This window comes from Rhincodon typus, chromosome 15 (assembly GCF_021869965.1).
Source record: "Rhincodon typus isolate 14 chromosome 15, sRhiTyp1.1, whole genome shotgun sequence".
NCBI classification, from domain to species: domain Eukaryota; kingdom Metazoa; phylum Chordata; class Chondrichthyes; order Orectolobiformes; family Rhincodontidae; genus Rhincodon; species Rhincodon typus.
Genome location: NC_063346.1, coordinates 22683175 through 22703916, shown reverse-complemented (window position 1 = coordinate 22703916; position 20742 = coordinate 22683175). Strand labels below are relative to the sequence as shown.

Genomic DNA, 20742 nt, shown 5'->3' with positions numbered 1-20742 from the left:
GAAAAGGTGCAAGAAAACGTTAGCAGCTTAATTTTATCAAATAAGAAAATCTGGAATTATCAATCTTTTCTTTTTTTTTTACAAAAAAAAATAAGGAGGGAGAAGATTAAATGAGGGTAAGCTAGCCAGTAACATAAATAAAGACTGTAAGAGTTTCTTTAGGTATATAAAGGGCAAAAGTGGACATTCCACCACTGGAAAATGATGGTGGAGAGATGGTAGTTGGGAACAAGGAAATGGCTGAGGAACTGAATAATTACTTAGCATCAATCTTCACGGTGGAAGACATGAGTAATCTCCTAAAAAATGTAAGAGTCTGGGGGCAGAGCTGAGTATGGTGGCCATTGCCAAGGAAAAGGTGCCAGTAAAACTGATTGGCCTGAAGGTGGAAAAAGCACCTGGATCAGCTGGACTACACCCCAGAGTTCTAAAGGAGATAGCTGAAGAAATAGTGGAAGCGTTAGTGGTGATCTTTCAGGAATTGCTAGAGTTAGGGAGGGTCCCAGAGGACTGGAAAATGGCTAATGTGACACCCCTGTTTAAAAAGGGAGTAAGGCAAAAGATGGAAAATTACAGGCTGATTAGCCTAACCTCAGTCATGGGTAAGATTTTACAGTCCATTTGTAAAGGATGCGATTACTGAATATTTGGAAGTGCAGGGTAGAATAGGGCAAAGTCAGCATAGTTTCATCAAGGGGAGGTCATGTCTGACAAATCTGCTAGAATTCTTCTGAGGAAGTAACGAGCAGGGTAGACCAAGGAGAGCCAATGGATGTTACCTACCTGGACTTCAAGAAGGCCTTTGATAAGGTGCCACATAGGAGGCTGCTGAGTAAGATAAGGACCCATGGTGTTAGAGCAACGTTCTAGCATGGATAGAAGATTGGCTCCCTGGTAGAAAGCAGAGAGTAGGGATAAAGGGGTCTTTCTCAGGATGGCAGCTGGTGACGAATGGAGTTCCGCAAGGGTCAGTGCTGGGACCACAACTTTTCACTTCGTACGTTATTCTTCTAGATGAAGGAACTGTGGGCATTCTGGCTAAGTTTGCAGATGATACAAAGATAGGTGGAGGGACAGGTAGTATTGAGGAGGTGGCAAGGCTGCAGAAGGACTTGGACAGGTTGGCAGAGTGGGCAAAGAAGTGGCAGATGGAGCACAACATGGGAAAGTGTGAGGTCATGCACTTTGGTAAGAAGAATAAGAACATGGACTATTTTCTAAATGGGGAGAAAACTCAGAAGTCTGAAGTGCAGAGAGACTTGGAAGCTCTAGTTCAGGATTCTCTCCAGGTAAACTTGCAGGTTGAGTCAGTAGTCAGGAAGGCAAATGCAATGTTAGCATTTATTTTGAGAGAACTTGAATATAAAAGCAGGGGTGCACTACTAAAGCTTTATAAGGCTCTGGTCAGGCCACATTTGGAGTATTGCGTGCAGTTTTGGGCCCCATATCTCAGGAAGGATGTACTGGCCCTGGAGGAGGTTCACGAGAATGGTCCCAGGAATGGAAAGCTTAACATTAGGAATGTTTGAGGACTCTAGGACTATAGTCATTGGAGTTTAGACGGATGATGGGCGACTGTAATTGAAACTTTCAGAATACTGAATGGCCTGGACAAAGTGGATGTTGGGAAGATGCTTCCATTGATAGGAGAGTGTAGGACATGAGGACACAGCCTAAGAGTAAAAGGAAGACTTTTTAAGTACAGAAATAAGGAGAAACTACTTCAGCCAGAGTGGTGAGTCTATTGAATTCACTGCCACAGGAGGTTGTGGAGGCCAGGTCACTGAGTACATTTAAGATTGTGGTAGATTTAGGTTCTTGATGATCAAGGGTTACGGGGAGAAAGCAGGAGAATGGGGTTGAGGAACTTACCAGCCATGATTGAATGGCGGAGCAGACTTGATGGGCCAAATGGCCTAATTTCTGCTCCTGTGTCTTATGGTCTTGCGATGATCATGAAAAGGTTTTCAATTGTCAGGAAAAATCTCATCTGGTTCACTAGTGTCCTTTTAGAGCAAGAAACTGCCATCTTTACCCAGTCTGACTTACATGTAGCTTTAAAACCACAGCAATGTGGTTGACTCTTAACTGCCTTCTGGATAATTAGAGATGGTCAATAAATGCTGGCCTAGCTTCTGATGACCACATCTTGTGAATGAATTTTTTAAAAACTGGCTCTTATTTGTCTTCTCCAATGTTTTTTGAAGAAATTCTTAAGTTCCACTGAAGTTTCTTTATCAATACAGTCCATTATATTTTGAGGAAACAGCACTAATATTTGTTTATATAATACTTACCTTTACAAATTGGTACTTTCTATTTGTAAGAGACACGTGTTTCAAAGTAAATATTGATTGTCAATGTTAGAACGCTGTCTGATGGAGGATAAAACATTACTGTTAACTAAACACAATTAACATACAATTGTTTGCAGTTATGTTTTAGAACATGGTTGAATCATCCATAGACAATTATGATATAATTTATGATCAGTTATTCCACCATGAATATGGTTTTATTTTTAAAGAATAACTTAATGTTGAGTGTTTGCTGACAAAACATTGCTCACATATGAATAATGAAAATTATAACTGTTCCTATAGACTTATTCACATTCAGAATGTGAGTATTCCTGGGGGTGAGAAAAAAACTTTTGAAACTTTCAGTCTTGTACTCATCAGGATCACTTGCAAGATAACAATGAAAAGGTAAAACATGTAGACTATGGGAAGAGAATATTGGTTGGCAAGTGGATTGATATGGAAGAGATGTTGCCTTGGAGACTATACGAGGTGAATGATGACTGACATTTTACTGCCAAGCAGCATGACTTTGAGTTGTAATCAGCATGTGGCCATTTAACATTGAATAAGCCAGAAATGTAACAATTTTTTAAATAAAAAAACTATAGGCAATTGCACTGCAGCACTACATTATTGCAATTTTGATTTTGCAAAGCAGCATTCATTTGAACTTACGAACTCAGCAACTCATGCAGTCGAGGTCATGCGTTTTAATGATGCTGTACACCAAATAGATGGTCGTCTTAAGATCCCCGTTCAACCCAATTCTTACAAATGACTTTGTTGGGTTCCATGAAAAAATGTCTTTGCCTGCATGATCCCTACCCTTTGCATATTTCTGGTATGCAAACAATGTATTTACTGTGTTTGAATCTGCAGCTGCCAGCAAGAACTTTCTTGAATTTTAATGGGCTCCATCCTGCGCTCAAATTCATCTTTTGAGATAGAGTGGCCCTTCATCTCCCGACTGAGAAATTGGTCAAGTGCTTCTCTATTATGGTGTACCACAAGACTTTTTTTTATAGTGGATGAAACATTAGGAATCCCATCAGAAGATCGGCCTTTTCTATAACATCATAAAGAGGACGTGAGTCATTTGTTTCCTGTACAAGCTTGATGCTGAAATAGGGTACATCATTGCTATCCTGCAGGATAATGGCCACCTTTTAATGAGAATTTCTCCCTGTATTCATAAGTTTATGAATAGGCCAAAAGCTGTCACTTTTTTTAATGCGGAATGGGAGCCAGTTTACCTTGGACTACCTTTTAAAGGTTGAATTACAGGTGAAACTAGCTGTTGCATGCTGCTACTATGCAGTAGCAACACAAGAGGTGTTTCCACTAATTGGGTGCTGCTGTCAAGCCAGAAAGACATTCTGCCCATCACACAAATGAGTAATGTGGCAAATGAATTTCAGTATTGCTGTGATGCTATAATGTACACTGCACGTTCCAAAGAGTGACACTGTATTAACTAACAGTACCCAAACAACCATACTTACAAGTCCCAAGCATTTGAAATTGGACAGGAATTGTTAAATATTTCTGACTGAGAAGAACACTAATTCTTGAATTCAGTCAGGATAGCAATGTGGTACACATTCACAGACTGAAAGCAGTGTATAGTAAAATACAGAGCCCCACTTTTTTGAAAGTGAAATGAATATGCTACACCTCAATAACTTGACAAAGCAGATGATGACCAGTTGCTGGTTCAGTTCTCATGACAATATCTTGACCAATCATCCAATCTGGCTGCTTTAAATTTAAACAAATCATGGCAGTTAACTGTTTCAATTCATCATTATTCCCCATGGCAGCACCTCTACCAATCAGCACTGTTTATATATTTTTCCCTTTAATATTGGTAATGGCATGAATTGCCCTGATGAGTGAAAGACAATTTGTCAAAGCTTTTTGTATATTTTTGGCTCAGTTTTACTTCAAATGCTTAAAATCCATAATTTCAATAGTTAAGATCTGAATAAAGAATATCAGATGACACTTCTATTTTCATCATTCTTACAACTATGTCCTATGGCTGCCTTTGTTGCAGCGACCAGCTTTTGATGAAGATTTGTTGTTTCTCTGCATTCTTGATGTATGAAATTTTATTTTCCTAATGGCAATTTATGGCTAGATAACTCGACACCTAAACGTAGGCATTTGGTACTGAGACATTGATTCCCAGTTTAGTTTTGAACCTATTTAATTTCAGTACATTTAGTGCATTTATATTTTGGTGGGTTTTGTACACCATTTTGCTTTGGCTACTGCCAGCAGAAGCCATCAATAAAGGCTTATTATTTCATTTCCTGTTGGGTTTTTAATTTGCACAGTTGTAGCTAGCATTCCATTAGATATCTTAACTGGCTATCTTTGGTAAATTTTTAAGATGCGAAAAGAGGTAAATTGTATATTACTGCTTGGCCTATAATTGTAGGTAATTATGTCAGTTATCACTGAAATAGCCTCAACAGCTGCATACAAAACAATTCTGTCTTTTTTGTTTTAAAAGTTCCAAACGTTTTTTCCATGCAATCTGTTTTCTATTATATCCTGTGGTAAAGCAACTCGCTCAAACTGCATGTTTGCATATGAAATATTCACATACTTCGTGTAGTCCTTCTCAGAATATTTGAGTTTTTATGTCTGACATTTTATCCCATCAAGTTCTTCCAAATTACTGATCAGCAACAGGCAGAGGTAGACCCTGTCACTTCTTCAGTTTGAAATGCAGCAATAAAATGAACTGGAACTTGAAGATTTTCACTTTTTTTAATATTTCCTACTACATATCACTATTTGAAATACAGACTTTTATTGATACAGTTTACTTCTACAAAAAGTTAAATTGTATTAACAGCTTAACACAAACAGAGTTCAATATTTGCAATTATTGGGGAGGTGCAATACTGGAATTCTAACATCATTGAGATGTTTTTAGGTGATGATAACCAGTTCCACCAGGGTGTACTTAGCAACCTACCCCACAAAATTCTAGTTCAGCAGATGTTCGAGATGAAAGCAAGGAACTGACTGTTGGAAGAATAGCAGTCCTGGTACGCTGGAAAGATTATTGAGTAGCTTTCCACCAAACTGAAAATAGTAGGTTTGGCATCTAAAGTTTACAACAATACTGTAAAGGAATCAGTTTGAAGTATCATCTATCCCTTAAGTGATTCTAAGTTACAAGAGAAAGTCACCAGTAAATTATACATGCCAATTTCCTTGTAAAGAGTGTGATTTTGTTCATAACTTTCTTGAAGGTAAAGTGATTATTATTATTTTTTTTTTTGTAACCTGTCCTTTTCAGTCTTCCCTTTCTCTTTGTTGCAGGTTTGATGATGAAGAATACACATAGGCCCAAAGATCTACAGTATCAATTTTAAATGTTTTTACATGAAGATAGTAGTTAAAGTACACTATCAAGTATCTGTTAATGGATATCACAAATAACAAAATAGCGTTTTGATAAAACACACTTTTTTGTATGAACTATCCATATTGTTGCTCATGTTGAATGAGCTCTGTTTGGTTGCTCATGTACAAAAAGAGATTTGCTGCCACCATTCGCTTTAAAAAATGTACTTTTTTATGGTAGGGATCTACAGGGCCTACTTGATCTTGCGAGGTAAAGGGACAATAAAAGGCCCTTCTCTCCAAGATGTAATTTATTGTATGACAGTGACTATGTACAAGCTACACAGATATGATAAAAGATTGTTACAGATACAGAGGAAGACCTGATGGTAGCTCTTGTTCCTTACAGATCCTGAACCTTTCTCCTCACAACATATGATTTGTCATCAGTGGGTGGTGCTTAAGGCACTTTACAGTATCAACATTTTTTTCAGACCCTGCACAACATGTATGAATGTGCAAACAACTGAAGTAAATTGCTGCACAAGTTCTAAACTTTGCACAGCTGTGTGCTTTGTGATCCAGTTTGAAACACTTTTTTTTTTACTTTCAGTGTATTGAATGTGAGTTTTGAGTTTTTTTTGCCACTTGCAAGTAGCTTTCAATTTGGGTTTTCAAGTTTAAAACGTAGTTCTTGTTGAAATATATTGTAGGAAGTATTTGAATTTTGAAAATTTTAAACAACTGGTTGACTCTTTCATAGTAAATATCAACATAAATGGCAGTCTAAATTAATACATTGTTGGGAAATAGTTACATACCAAGACTATGATTAGGCAGGGCTGTAGATTATCACAATTCTGAATTGAAAGTTTTTAGATCCTATAAACTTTAGGGAAGAATTGAAATGTAAGCATATGCTATTGAAATCATATTTTGCTAAATTGTTATAAGTAGACAAATTTTAAAACTAGATGTAACACTCTAATATATTAAAAATATGTAAATTTTTAGGCATGATGAATTTGCCTTGAGGGTGTTTTAACCTATCACTTAAACTAAGCATGAGCATCATGGCATTGAAGAATTCAAGACATTAATTATGACTCACTATCCTATATAAATATTACATTCCTCACTCAGATGAGTATCTGAGTTGACACTAAACAAATATTACTAGAAGCACTGTCTGTTGTGGAGTGTCATGCATCATATGATCCAAGCTAAGATGGAGGATGGGATCTTTGTAGCCTCAGGTCACATGCTATGATGTAGCAATGCTAGCATGAGCGTATTTCTTAAAAACATAATGACTAAGAGCAAGAGTACAATATGCACTATAGTAGGAAGAAGTAAAGGTTAAGGTATCACCCCCTTTGATGAGGAGGTATGGTTAGTAAGCTTGCAGATAACACCAAAATTGGCGTACTGGGTAGCAAAGATGATTAACTCGGAGTAGAATGGGACCTTGATCAGATAGGCCAATGGTCTGAGAAATGGTAGATGGAATTTAATTTGGGTAAATGAGATGTTGCCTTTTGGAAAGGAAAATCAAGGCAGGACTTATACACTTAGTGGTAAGGTCCTGGGGAATGTTTCTGAACAAAGACCTTAGAGTGCAAGTTTATAGTTCCTTGAAAGTGAAGTTGCAGATAAACAGAATAGTGAAGTAAGCATCTTGGTATGTTTGTCTTTATTGGTCAGTGCTTTGATTGTAAGAGTTGGGAAGTCACTGGTTACAGAATAAAATCTGGGAGGAAAAAAAAAACTGCAGATGCTGTAAATCAGGAACAAAAACAAATTTCTGGAAATGCTCAGCAGGTCTGGCAGCATCTGTCAAGAAAAGAATCAATTAATGATTCTGGTCCGGTGACCCTTTCTCGGAACTGATGGTAGCTGGGGAAAATGTTGGTTTATATGCAAAAAATAGGGAGAGGGAGTAAACAACAGGATAGAGCCTGAAGACAGAAGAGCAGTTGGATAGACGAAGGAGTTGATGACGATCTGGCTCGGAGGGTGAATAGTTGTTAATGGTGACTGTGAGTGAATAACAATAGGTAGTGTAATGGCTGGCTGTGTAATAACAAGGCCTGGTGTGTGGACAGGGTGCTAGGACATGGGAGAGTTTAAGCCCTAAAATTATTGAACTCGATATTGAGTCCGGAGGGCTGCAGGATCCCCAAGTTGAAAATGAGGTGTTTTTCTTCCAGATTGCACTGTGTTTCACTGGAACACTGCAGCAAGCCAGAGAACAGGGTGGTGTGTTAAAGTGGCAAGCAACAGGTAGCTCAGGGTCTTTTTTTGGTCATCAGAACGTAGGTGTTCTGCAAAGCAGTCACCCAGTCTACGCTTCGTTTCCCCAATGTAGAGGAGACTATATTATGAGCAGCGAATGCAGTAGGCTAGGTTCTAGAAAGTGCAGATGAAGTGTTACTTCACTTGGAAGGTATTTTTGGGGCCCTTGAATACTGAGGAGAGAAGAGGTAAACAGGCAGGTGTTGCACCTTCACTGGTTGCAGGGGAAGGTGCCGTGGGAGGGTGTTGGGGGTGAAGGAAGTGTGGACCAGGGCATCCTAGAGGAAATGATCCGTGCAGAAGGCGGACAAGGGAGGGGAGGGGAATATATGTCTGGTGATGGCATCTCGCTGGAGGTGGTGGAAATGGCATCTGATGGTCTGCTGGATGTGGATGCTGATGGGATGATAGGTAAGGAGAAGGGGAACCCTATTGCTGTTGCGGGAGAGAAGGGAAGGGGTGAGGGCGGAAGTGCAGGAAATGGGTCAGACCCAGTTGAAGGCCTTGTCGACAATGGTGAAGTAACGCTTCGCCTGTACTTCCCAGAATCTAGTCTACTGCATTCACTCCTCTCAATGTGGTCTCCTCTACATTGGGGGGACACAAAGCATAGATTGGGTGACCGCTTCGCAGAACATCCACGTTCTTGCAGAGAAGTCTTGTAGTTTCAAGCTGATAGGAGAAAGATTTAAAAGGAACCTAAAGGGCAACTTTTTCAGTGTTGCGTGTATGGAATAAGATGCCAGAGGAAGTGGACGAGGCTGATACAATTCCAACGTTTAAAAGTGATCTGGATGGATATATGAATAGGAAGGCTTAGAGAGATATGGGCCAAGTGCTGGCAAATAGGACTACATAATTTTAGGATATCTGGTTGGCATAGATGAATTGGACCAAAGGGTCTGTTTCCATGCTGTATAGCTTTATGATTCTTAAGTGTTATTCCCATTGTCTTATCACAGGACTGAGGGGAAAACGGATCCTAGAAGAGAATGACTCCTTAAATTCACCTTCTGATATTCTAAACCTACATTACTAGTGCAGTAATCATAAAGCATTGACAAATGATCCATGGATAAGAGTTCAATCCCTAGAATGGGAATTTAAAATCAATTACTTGGATGAAAAGCTCATTATTGGATTGTCCAAAAAGTCCATCTGCTTCATTAATCTCCTTTTTAAGGCAAATAATCTGCCATCCTCATCAACATTCCTTCTACATTCTGTGTATACATTCATTGGGAATAATCTGAGCAGGACACAAGCAGATTCACAACCACTCTACAAAGAACACATGGAATGCGAGAAATGGATTGTGGTCAATGGAGGGAACATTGGACATTTGTACTTTGGCTGATATGTAACTCCAGACCCACAGAAACATAGTTGACTCCCAACTGCTCTCAAATAGACTAACACATCACTGAAAGTTGTACGCAACAAAGTGATTTACCACCAGTTTCTAAGAAACAGTTAGAATTAGCAATAAATGGCATCAACACTTGCTTCCCTGAAAAAAATTTTTTTATTTTTAAAAGGTGCAGTAGAATGTGATTTTGCGTAGGGAATAGTTCAAAGTCCTGGAGGAGGCTGTAAACGTTTGTGTTGGTAAATGGTTTTGAGACAGAAATCATCAGCTATATACACCTTTGTTTTAGTTATCATTGAAACTGGTCGTGATGCTGCTTACACAGATCCTCGCCCATCTCCAACCAGACCTGCTGGATAGTTGCCCTGGGTAATCTTTTTGCATGTTTATCTCTCTCCTGGCTGTGTTAGACTAAGTTACAAGAATGCTGTGATTCCATTAGTATCCTCAATCTCTACAACATGTACAAAGTCTTTCAATTGACCCATCACATTCCTTCATGACTAATGTAGCTACATCAGTTTCCACTTTGGGCATTTTGAACCCAACAGAATAAAAACATGGTGATAACAATCATTATTCCAATATGAACTTAAAACAGGAAATATCTAAAGAGGAGGGTGATGGTGCATTACAGATTTCAGAAAATTGCAAACAATGTGGGCAGGGAGATAGAAAGAACTGCAGATGCTGGAGTCCGAGTTGATAGTGTGGAGCTGGAGAAACACATCAGGTCAGGCAGCATCCGAGGAGGAGGAGAGTCGATGTTTCAGGCCTAGACCCTTCATCAGGACTGGGGAGCAGGAAGGGACCTGGCAAACAAATAGAGGTGGGGGTGGGGCTGGAGGAAGGTAGGTGAGATGGCGATAAATGGATGCAGGTAAGGGGTAGTGGGGATTGGACAGTGCGGAAGGTGGGGCAGATAGATGGGGAAGATGGACAGGTAGTGTCAGGTCAAGGAGGCAGGGATGAGAGGGAGGGTTGGACACGGGGTGAGGCCGGGGGTGGGGGGATTTTGAAACTGGTGAATACTATGTTTAGGCCATCAGGCTGTAGGCTCCCAAGGTGGAATATGAGGTGTTGTTCCTATAGTTTGCATGTGGTGTTATTGTCGTACTGGAGAAAGCCCAGGATGGACATGTCACCCAGGTAGGGGGTGGGGTGGGGGAGAGTGGCAGTGTTTAAAATGGTTAACAACTTTACTAACACCTTTCACCCCAACCTCAAATTCACTTGGACCATCTCTGATACCTCCCTCCCCTTTCTGGACCTCTGTTGTTTATAGCGTACAAAGCGTAGGTGCTCCACAAATTGGTCACCGAGCCTATGTTTGGTCTCACCGATGTAGAGGAGGCCACATTGGGAGAAATGAGTACATTAGGCCAGGTTGGAGGTGAACCCCTGTCAGATATGGAATGATTGTCTTAGGCCTTGTATGGAGGTGAGAAGGGGCGTGTAGGGGCATGTGTATGACCTCCTACTATTGCAGGGAAAGATGGTGGGGTTGGTGGGGAGAGTGGAGTGGATGAGGGAATCACGGAGTGAGCAGTCCTACGAAAGGCAGATAGGGGTGGGAGGGAAATATCTCTTTGATCGTGGGGTTGGATTGTACGTGGCAGAAATGACAGAGAATGATGTGCTGGATGCGGAGGTTGGTGGCGTGGTACATGAGGACCAGGGGGACTCTGTCTTTATTTTTGTTGGTGGGAGGGGGTTTGAGGGCAGAAGTGTGGGAAATGCAACAGATGCGGTTGAGGGCATTTTCAATCAACGGAGGGGGGATGTTGTGATCCTTGAAGTTGGAGGAGATCTGGAATGGCCGGGAGTGGAACACTCCATCTGGGAGCAGATGCAGCGGAGGTGGAGGAATTAGGAGTAAGGGATTGCATTCTTGCAGGAGGGTGGGTGAGAGGAGGTGTAGTCAAGGTAACTGTGGGAGTCGGTGGGTTGGAAATAGATGTTGGTGCTGAGATAGCTACTGGATATGGAGACAGGTCCAGGAAGGGGAGGGAGGTATCAGAGATGGTCCAAGTGAATTTGAGGTTGGGGTGAAAGGTGTTAGTAAAGTTGATGAACTATTCAAGCTCTTCATGGGGGCACAAGACAGTGCCAATACAGTCATCAATGTAGTGGAGGAAGAGATGAGGGATGGTGCCAGTGTAACAGCAGAAGAAGAACTGTTCCACATATCCTACGAAGAGGCAGGCATAGCTCAGACCCATATGGGTGTCTATAGCCACGCCCTTGGTTTGTAGGAAGTGGGAGGAGTTAAAGGAAAAGTTGCGTTAAATGGATGAGGGTGTTGCTGGAGGGGGACTGGTTGGGCCTGTGGGAGAGGAAGAAGCAGAGGGCTTTTAAGCCACCTACTTGGGGGATACAAGTGTACAAGGACTGGATGTCCAGAGTGTAGATGAGGTTTTGGGGTCCGGGGAATCGCAAGTCCTGGAGGAGGTGGAGGGCGTGGGTAGTGCCCCGAATGTAGGTGGGGAGTTCCTGGACGGGGGGGGAGAAAGATAGAGTCAAGATACGTGGAGATGAGTTCATGGGCAGTTTGTGTAAACTATTATTTCTAAACATTTGCTGGAAATTATCTAAGCAGTGAAATGAGTTGCTGAAATCCGTGTGTGCAGAGAGTCAAATTTCCAACAAATCCAGTTTCACATACCAACACTTGTACAAGGACACAGCTGGGCACCTGTTTGAAGTCAGCCTTTGTTTATTTAGTACTCGGAGATTAAATTCTCTGGAGTCTTAAATCCAGGGTAGACCAATCAAAAAAAAAACATGACAGTGTATCTTGCTTCTTAAAATTAGCCACTCTCTTATTATTTGTCAAAACAAATTAATATTTAATAAACAACCTGTTTCTCTTGGCATACTGAAGGGTGCATTGTATTGTGAAGTTTTTTTCCAACTTTATGACTCTAGATTGTTCCAGCTGAAATGTTACTCACTTAATCACTCTTACAAGTGAATGCTATTCTTGCCTTAGGATCTAGGTAATCATTTTGAAATAAGTTCAACATATTGAACAGAAAATCTAGCTGCTGGACTAATTTATGCCTTCATACAGTTACACTATATTCATTGAAAGCAGCAGAACATTATATTAGACCTTATTTAAATTTTACATTATCAATAATTTTAGCTTGAAAAGTTAAATGATCCATTTTTAAGTTATGTAAACACATATTCAAATAGGAAATGGTTAGCAAGCTACACACTTTCTCAGTCAAAGCAAGACATCAGAAGGCTAAAATCTTCAGTGCAATGTTGCATAATTGAAGTGCCCTCAGACCCATATTGGTTTGGGCCTATGTGCTTATAACAGTTTCCTGAAACAAACACAAGGATAATTCAAATTCCTCCATAAGCATTCCTATCCTGCAGCTTGTGCCAGCCTTTGCTGCTTTCTGCCCAGTGGCATTGATTGTCACCTTGATTCCAAACTTGTAGGGTTTGACTCCTTTGCAAACTGCTCTGACAGCAGCATCATCAGTTTACTGCGCCCTCCTTATAGCCATTTCGAATCCCAACCTCAGTCTCTCCCAACTATAAACTTTAGCCTAGATGTATAGATTGATTTCATCCTTTTTGACAAATGAGTTTATTCCACCTGCGTCTACAACCTCTCCTTGCTCTATTTCTCAGCTTGCAGTTCTACTCTTCTGAATCTGAATTGTGTTTTCCCTCTCCGTCAGCTCAATCAGCCACCATATCTTGAATTCTGGAATGCTGTGCATCCTTCAATTTATGGTTTTGCTCATCAAAGGCCTTCTTAAACTGACTTTTTTTGACCATATCTTTGACCACCTTCATTAATTCTTTTCCAAAATGCTGTTCAGTGTCCATCCCTGCTGTGAAATGCTTAGGGACACAAGCTCAGCAAATACAACATCTGCATTGAACTAATTAGCTCTTACTTTTGCAATAAAGTCAAGTCTCTAATCATCTGCTGGAAGTTCACAAATGCTGTTCCAAACTAAGTTTGCAAAAAATCATTACTCTATTTAGATAGCTCATTGCTACAGAAGCTGAATTTGAAAACGGCCCTCAATCAAAGTCTGGTGGCTTAGATGAAAAGTTTATGCTAATAGGATAATAACGTGTGGAAGGAATGGTAAAATAAGATTAATACTACAGACATTAAGACGTATTCATGGTTTGGGTGTTTGAGAAACACGATAAAAAAAAACAGCTGGTGTTGTTTTGAGCATTGCAGAATTTTCCCAATTATTGGTTACAAAAAGGACTTTTTCACTGATGCAAAAAGAAATAAATCATGAGAAAGATCACAAGATTATTAATGTAAATAGTATCATAAATGAAACAAGAAATTGGGACAAACAACAGACAACAGAAAATATATAAATAATAATGCAAGTGGCTGGAGTGAAAAAGTGAGGGAAAATGAGGCCAGCTATATTAGTCGTCATTTTTTTTTTGCCAAACAATTCAATTTTCAACTTACTGCTACAGAGCACATGCAAATATGTTATGAAACTTGCCATTTTAAAATTATCTTTTACTAATATTCCTAAAAAATTGCCATTTGCCATCATACACCTTTGGAATTTCAAACTGATTGATTGAACCTCTCAAAACTCCAGGGCCATTAGTACACTGGGACTCTGCTGGTACCTGCAGAGAACATGTTTGAGGCTTTTAACTAAGTCAAGACAGAACGATCATGTCTCTGTGTTTTGCTGGTCAGTCAGGGAGGGCACATAGGGTGACACACAAGATCTGTCAAAAGAAGGATTATGACTTAAAGGGACTAAGTTATGGGTTGGAATAGCTCCAGTATTGGATTTCTGGAGGTGCAGCAAACACTTAACAGGAGAGATGAACTGGTACAGCTACCTTCCCTGGATCTCTAATTCTTAGCAGGAAGTATGCTGCAACATTGGAAGGACCAAAATGATCATTGTCAAGTACAAGAGGAAGAGATCAGCCTTCTTAATCGAGCAGGCACGGGTGGAAATGTTCATTGATGAGGAGCTGCACAATTCCTGCCCCTCCAACATGCACCAAGAGGATCCAAGACCTCAGGAGCACATGAAAGCTGAGTGATCCCATAACTTCAGGTATTAAGCTCCGCCCTCTGGCCAGCATTGACCTGTACAGCACTCCTCACAACTGTTTCTAGATCTACTCATGCCTCTTTCTCCAGGCATTCCCCCATCAGAGCAGCCTTCTCCTTTTGTTCCCTCACATTGTGTCTCATGGTCACAATCCACAAACGTTGTCCTATCTTGCTGTCTATGCAATCCATTTTATCACACACAATTCTGGGGCTTCCTCTCCTTATAGGTGATGGACCACACAAGTGCAGGGAGATGCAGAGGTCAAGGACAGACCTCCACCTTGATAGTCACTGCCAATCTATGCCCACTCGGTCCACAGAGAAAATTTTGTTTCAGGAGTTTACAGATATCAGCAATGGACTGACATGAGACCCTGAGTGCCATGTGAAAAGTTGTGAAAGCTGATCCACTGTTTGTGGACCCTGTGTTGTGGCACTGAGTTCCTTGGAACTGGATCCCTGCATCCCGCTCCTTTGCCGCGTAGAATGGCATGTAGCTGAGGAGAATGCAACAGTTGTTCTCGGTGTTTTTATCTTCTTGTCATCAGAGGTACAAGGTAGAGCTATTTAAGTTGCTATGGGGAAGGGGGCATTCAGCAGAAGAACTGACTTCCAAGAAACTGGGAATCACCTGTCAAGTAGTGAAGGCACATAAAGAAGGAACGCTGTGAGAAGCAGACTCTAACGTGGCCAACACTACTGCTCTTTAAGTTCACTGTTCAAAGGCTTCCCAGCCTGTCAGTTTCACTGAAAGAACACTTCCCACTGTGCACGCGCCTCAATGAGGCCAAAGTATGAGAAACAGGTTAATACACAGTGAAAGGCAGAATGTTAGGTCGATTGCCTGCTTGCATAACTTAATTACCTTGCCAACATGTTCATGACATATTTTCAAAATTACCTGTATGGTCAAGGGGCAGGAGATTTGGGATTTAAGGAATCTAATTCCCCTGCACACACCCAAAATCACCTTTTCTTATGTCTATACTGTGAGGAGTTTACAGTACAAAAATAGGGAAGCCTTGAAGTTTTGGTGAGACTACACCTGGAGTGCTGTGCATCATTTCGGTCTCCATCTCTAAAGGAAGGATATACCTGCATTGGACACAATGCAATGAGGGCCTGCTTGATTAATCTCTGGGATAAAAGCCTCTGCTGAGCGACCAAGTAAATTGGGCCTATATTTCTGGAGTTTAAAAGCATAAAAGGTAATTTTGAAACATAAAAATATTTTTAAGGGGTCTGACAGGATAGACACGAGAGGTTGCTTTTTCTGGCTGGAAAATCAAGAAAATGAAGGCCCAACCACAGGATAAGGGCCAAATTATTTGGAGCAACTTTCTTCACTCAAAGCATCATGGACCCTCCGCAGTTCCTATCTCCAAAGTGTTGTGGTTTCCCCATTACTGAATGCATTGAAGGTTGAAATAGACAGATATTTGGGTCTTGGGCAATTAAGTCATACAAGGAGTGGGCAGCAACATGGAGTTAAGGCTAATGATCATCCAAGATGTTATTGAATGGCACGAAAGGTTTTCAAGCTGTATGGCTTACCTGTGCTCCTATTTTAATGTTCTCACAGCTGTAGGATTGCTAGCTGAGAACTCTTTTTGAGGCACTGAGGGAAGCTGTTATGCTCAGATGGCCGAGCTTAAAGGTGATGACATGACTAAAATTACTCTTACTTTTCCAAGTCATTGCAACTGAATATTTGCACCCCATCATGCACTGCTTCCCTGGTTAACCCAATGTTCTCTTCACACTCAAACTGCTTTATTACACTTGAAAACCAAGAATTAGCCAATCACATTGTGGCATCCCTCATGGGGTATCCATAAAAGATACATGCAAAGCAAGCAGAATATTTTCTGCATTTTTATCACATATGCCAATGCGGGTGAATCTCTTGTAATTTTAACCTGTAAGGCTTCTGAAGATTGGAAGAGGCATCACTGTAAAATTCAAGCTTTCACTCCTTACACATTTGAAAAATTCAGGATAAACAATCCAGACGATTGAGCAATGTGTACCACAGTACAACAGATTTTAGCTTTTTAAGAAATTAACAGTACTTGTATTATTCACTGAATTAAGAAGTTACTAATTGTTTAAGCTTAGAATGAGCTTCAGCTACATTACCATACTGGGGTGGCAAGGTGGCTCAGTGGTTAGCACTGCTGCCTCACAGCACCAGGGACTCAGGTTTTACTACCCCCTCAGCCAACTGTCTGTGTGGAGTTTGCACATTCTCCCAGTGTATGTGTGAGTTTCCTCCCACAGTCCAAAGATGTGCACTTTAGGTGGATTGGCCATGGGAAATTGCCCATAGTGTCCAGGGATGTGCAGGCTAGGTGAGTTAGCCATGGGAAATGCAGGTTTGTAGGGACGGGGTGGATCAGGATGGGATGCTCTTTGGAGGGTCGGTGCAGACTCAATTGGCTGAATGGCCTGCTTCCACACTGTAGGGATGCCATGATACCATACACTAGACACATTTTTATTTTTTAATGGAGTTATGGCTAGCAGCTTTTTGCATGTTATCTATGAGGTCCCACACAGAAAATTACAAATTTTACTCAAGTCACTTTTAGGAATGGAACAAGGAGGGAAATCAAAGGGAATTATGTAGCTTATGGAGACCTTCTGCTGACTGGTACCATAGGTGTATATATTCATCATAAAACTGTACTGAGGGAAATACTCAAGTTCCTTCATTATTTACAGGCACCTCTCAAAATCATGAGAGCATGTGGTTCTGAGACATGTACTTCCTGAGGGTGAGATTTTGTTAGTAGCAAAGTAAAAAGCAGTCATTGCAGAATGCCCTAATGATTCTTCAGCACTTCTCAAATAGTTAACAAGCTGTTTAACCATTGAGCTATTTATTCCACATTTATAATCAAGCATGGAGCGTACAATATTTCTGCCACATGGCTCAACAACAGTTTATCCATGAGGCCTTGTATGCAGTAACACCGGTTAGCATTAATAACACATTGACAAACTTTGAACAGAAAATACACCTTCCTCCAAGTCATTGATAATTGACCATTTATGGCTGCTGATATATTAAAAGCCTATAACAAATGTATGAATAAATCATGCTTTTCATACTATTTTACTGGTACGATATGCCAACATATACTGAAGTCTTAACAATTGGTGATTTAAAATCTTTGCCATTTGATCTATTATGATATTAATTCTTTCATGTAACATGATGATCAGTGGGATTTGTTTTGTTAAAAATGGCATCAAATGACATACCCCTGTTTCTCTAGGCTCCACGTTCATGTAAATAAATATTTAAAATTTACTTTGTAGTTTGTAGGCAATTCTAAGACCCGTTTAAACCCACATTTTCCATGCATAAAGGCTCTAATGCCCACTTCCAATCTCAACAGCACAAATGGTACACTTACAGTTGGAAATGAGAAGGCTTTTCCCTCCCATCAATATAAGACTTAGTTCCTCTGTGTACTGTCCTCAGGACAATCGTTTACAGTGCTTCATTACTCACTGTCCCTGCATTATAAGATCAGAAGTTGGATGTACACTGATGATTGCACTATGTTCAACATCAGGGCAGGCCATGGCCTAGTGGTATTATTGCTGGACTGTTAAATCAGAGACCCAGGAGCTGATGGGGGAGTAAAATAGGATTTTGTGGGAGACAGACCGAAGGCAAGGTCCTCCCACCAGTCTGTGTAGTAATGTAGTGCCTGGTTTTATAACTTGCAAATAGTCACAAAGAAAAAAATACATCTTGCTAACTACAAGATTCTTCTCATTAGACGAGAAGATGACTATCCTTGCATACACTAGACCACATGAACCCCTAAAGAAGCTACACATTCAGATACTCTGCCACCAATTTTCTTGCTTGACCTGGCATTACCATTTAACGATGCCTATCATGGTCCTACATGCTGTCCTCATTGACACCATGGTGGTAGTTACTACAAATAACCTCCCTCCCATCAATTTCCATGGCCTTCCATTGTGTATCACCGTCCCCACTTATATTGCGAGTCATCCCCCACCATCATGGTCCTTTTCCCCACTTTAACCTATGCTTCAGACTTCACATCCACTGTTGAATGCACCCATCATCTATTGCCATAGAATACCTCTTTCTACCCAGCTTCCCCTAAACTACCCCAGGTAAGGACTGACCTGACTCTTAACCACTCTCCTTGCAGCTCCGAATCATCACAACATAGTTCAACTGACTGCTTGTGATGGGCCTATGGGATTCACTGTGGCCCAATTCCCCATTTATAATCAAACATATCTCCAGCCCATAATCACCCTAAATTGGAACAACTAGCTATGGCCAAGTTCCTGGATTGTGTACAGACCCTGTCCAGGACATCTTGACTAGCAGCAACTCCCTTGACATGATGGAGAAGGCCTACCCCACACCTCCACCACCAGCCCCCACGCCACCCCAACATCCCCACCCTCCCCACCCTCCACATACTTTCAGACATGACCAATTGGTGGAAAAATCATGCAGAGTTTGTGCCGCTCAGGCAGCTGGTACACGCTGTTGGTGTGAGATTGATGCCTCACTGTGCCATACACAAACATGCCCACCCCCTGGACTGATCCAATACCTGCAAGCAGCTTGGCTCTGTGTTTATGTTAATCAGCAAGTCATTATGGCAGAACTGTGTGCCTTTAAGCTCTAGGCTGAGGCACCAACCTGCTCAAATGTGTGGCAGCTGTGATCATCCATGTTGGCACTAAATGGGTGAGTGCTAAGGGAGCAAGTGAGCAGCCCTGAGATGCAGCCCATTAAATCTGTAAGCTGTGTGCCTATTCCTGCATGCAGTGTCCTTTCGGCACCATTATGATGCCAATTGCCAATGTGTTCCAAAGGACAGTTATAAAGTGCAGAGTTAATGTTTCGGGTCTCGTGACCCTTCCTCAGAACTCTGCTTTTCCAGCAACTTCTGTTATTGTTCCAGATGGACAGCATCCACAGTTCTTCATAAAGTGCAGAAGCATTTTGCAAGTGGATCAGAGAGGTGCTAGGAGGCTTCTAGAAGGTTGGCACATTTCAAATGCCAATGTCTGCAGATGAGGGGTATGTGTACCTGGGTGCCCATTCAGCATGCCATGCCATGTTGCCAGATGTCCGAGATGGCAGCCTGGAGGAGCAAGTGGCCAGCTGGAGTTACCAGGTACCAAGTCTGACTTTCATGTCAGGAATTCTTGGCATCTAGTTTCCTTGCGGTGAGTGGTAGGAAGTTGCATATTAAGATGAGGTGAGATGTGCAGTTAATGAGGCTGATAACAAGCAATAATCCCCCTTAATAGTCATCTTGCTGCTTCTTGGTGAGAATCTTGTCTTGATATCCAGAAATTAGTTGGAAAATGCAGCCAGTTGTTGATTCACATGATCCTTACAGATTTCCTGTCATAGCCCGTATTAGTCAGAGCCCTATAAGATTCTACCTCATATGCATGCTGATAACACACAGTTCTATTTCACAACATCTCGCTGAGTCTCTTCACTGTCTAAATGGTAAACAAGCTGTTCTGAAATACAGTATGGATGCACAGATAATTCCTCCAGCTAAATGTTGCAAAGATCAAAGCCTCTGCTTACAGACCATACAGCAAATTTTATTTCCAAGTCTCCAACTTTCTATGCCTCTTTCTGTCAATTATCTGAGGTTGAACCAGACAGTTCATCACCTTGGAGTTACTTTTGACCCCGTATTGATCTTGTGAGTCCATATCCATGCCATCAGTGAGACTGTCTACTTCCATTTCTGTCATATCATCTCACTCGATGGCCTATATAATTTCAACCAACCTATTCAGACACACAATAATACAGTCTGGAGCAAGTGGGGCTTGAACCCAGACCTTCTGGCCAAGTGTTTGGGACACTACCACTGCTTCACAAGAGCCCAACCTCATTCAGCTATATATTTAAAAAAAAAAATATTTAATCAACCTGTTCAGAGATGTCATTATACACATCTGAAGCAAGTGGGATTTGAACCTGGGATAGTCCAGGAGTAGGCTCACTACAACTGTGTCACAACAGCACAATATCATCTTACTACATCCTGACCTCAGATCATCTACAAGTGATTGCAATCTACATTGGCTCCCAGTTAGGCAACAACTGAATCTTAAATTTCTTATAATAGAGATAACAAGGTGTAGAGCTGGATGAACACAGCAGGCCAAGCAGCATCAGAGGAGCAGGAAGGCTGATGTTTCAGGCCTAGACCCTTCTTCAGAAATGGGCCCGAGACATCAGCCTCCCTGTTCCTCTGATGCTGCTTGGCCTGCTGTGTTCATCC

At 41.2% G+C, this 20742-nt stretch overlaps 1 long non-coding RNA gene across 1 annotated transcript in view; it reads left to right on the top strand.

Annotated features, from left to right (window-relative positions):
* LOC125485073 overlaps positions 1-6110 on the top strand; it is a 7765-nt gene extending 1655 nt beyond the window's left edge. The window contains exons 2-3 of the long non-coding RNA XR_007263838.1: positions 2604-2708; positions 5643-6110. This is a non-coding gene — a long non-coding RNA (uncharacterized LOC125485073). The remainder of the gene's footprint in view (positions 1-2603; positions 2709-5642) is intronic.
* The last annotated feature ends 14632 nt before the right edge of the window (positions 6111-20742 follow it).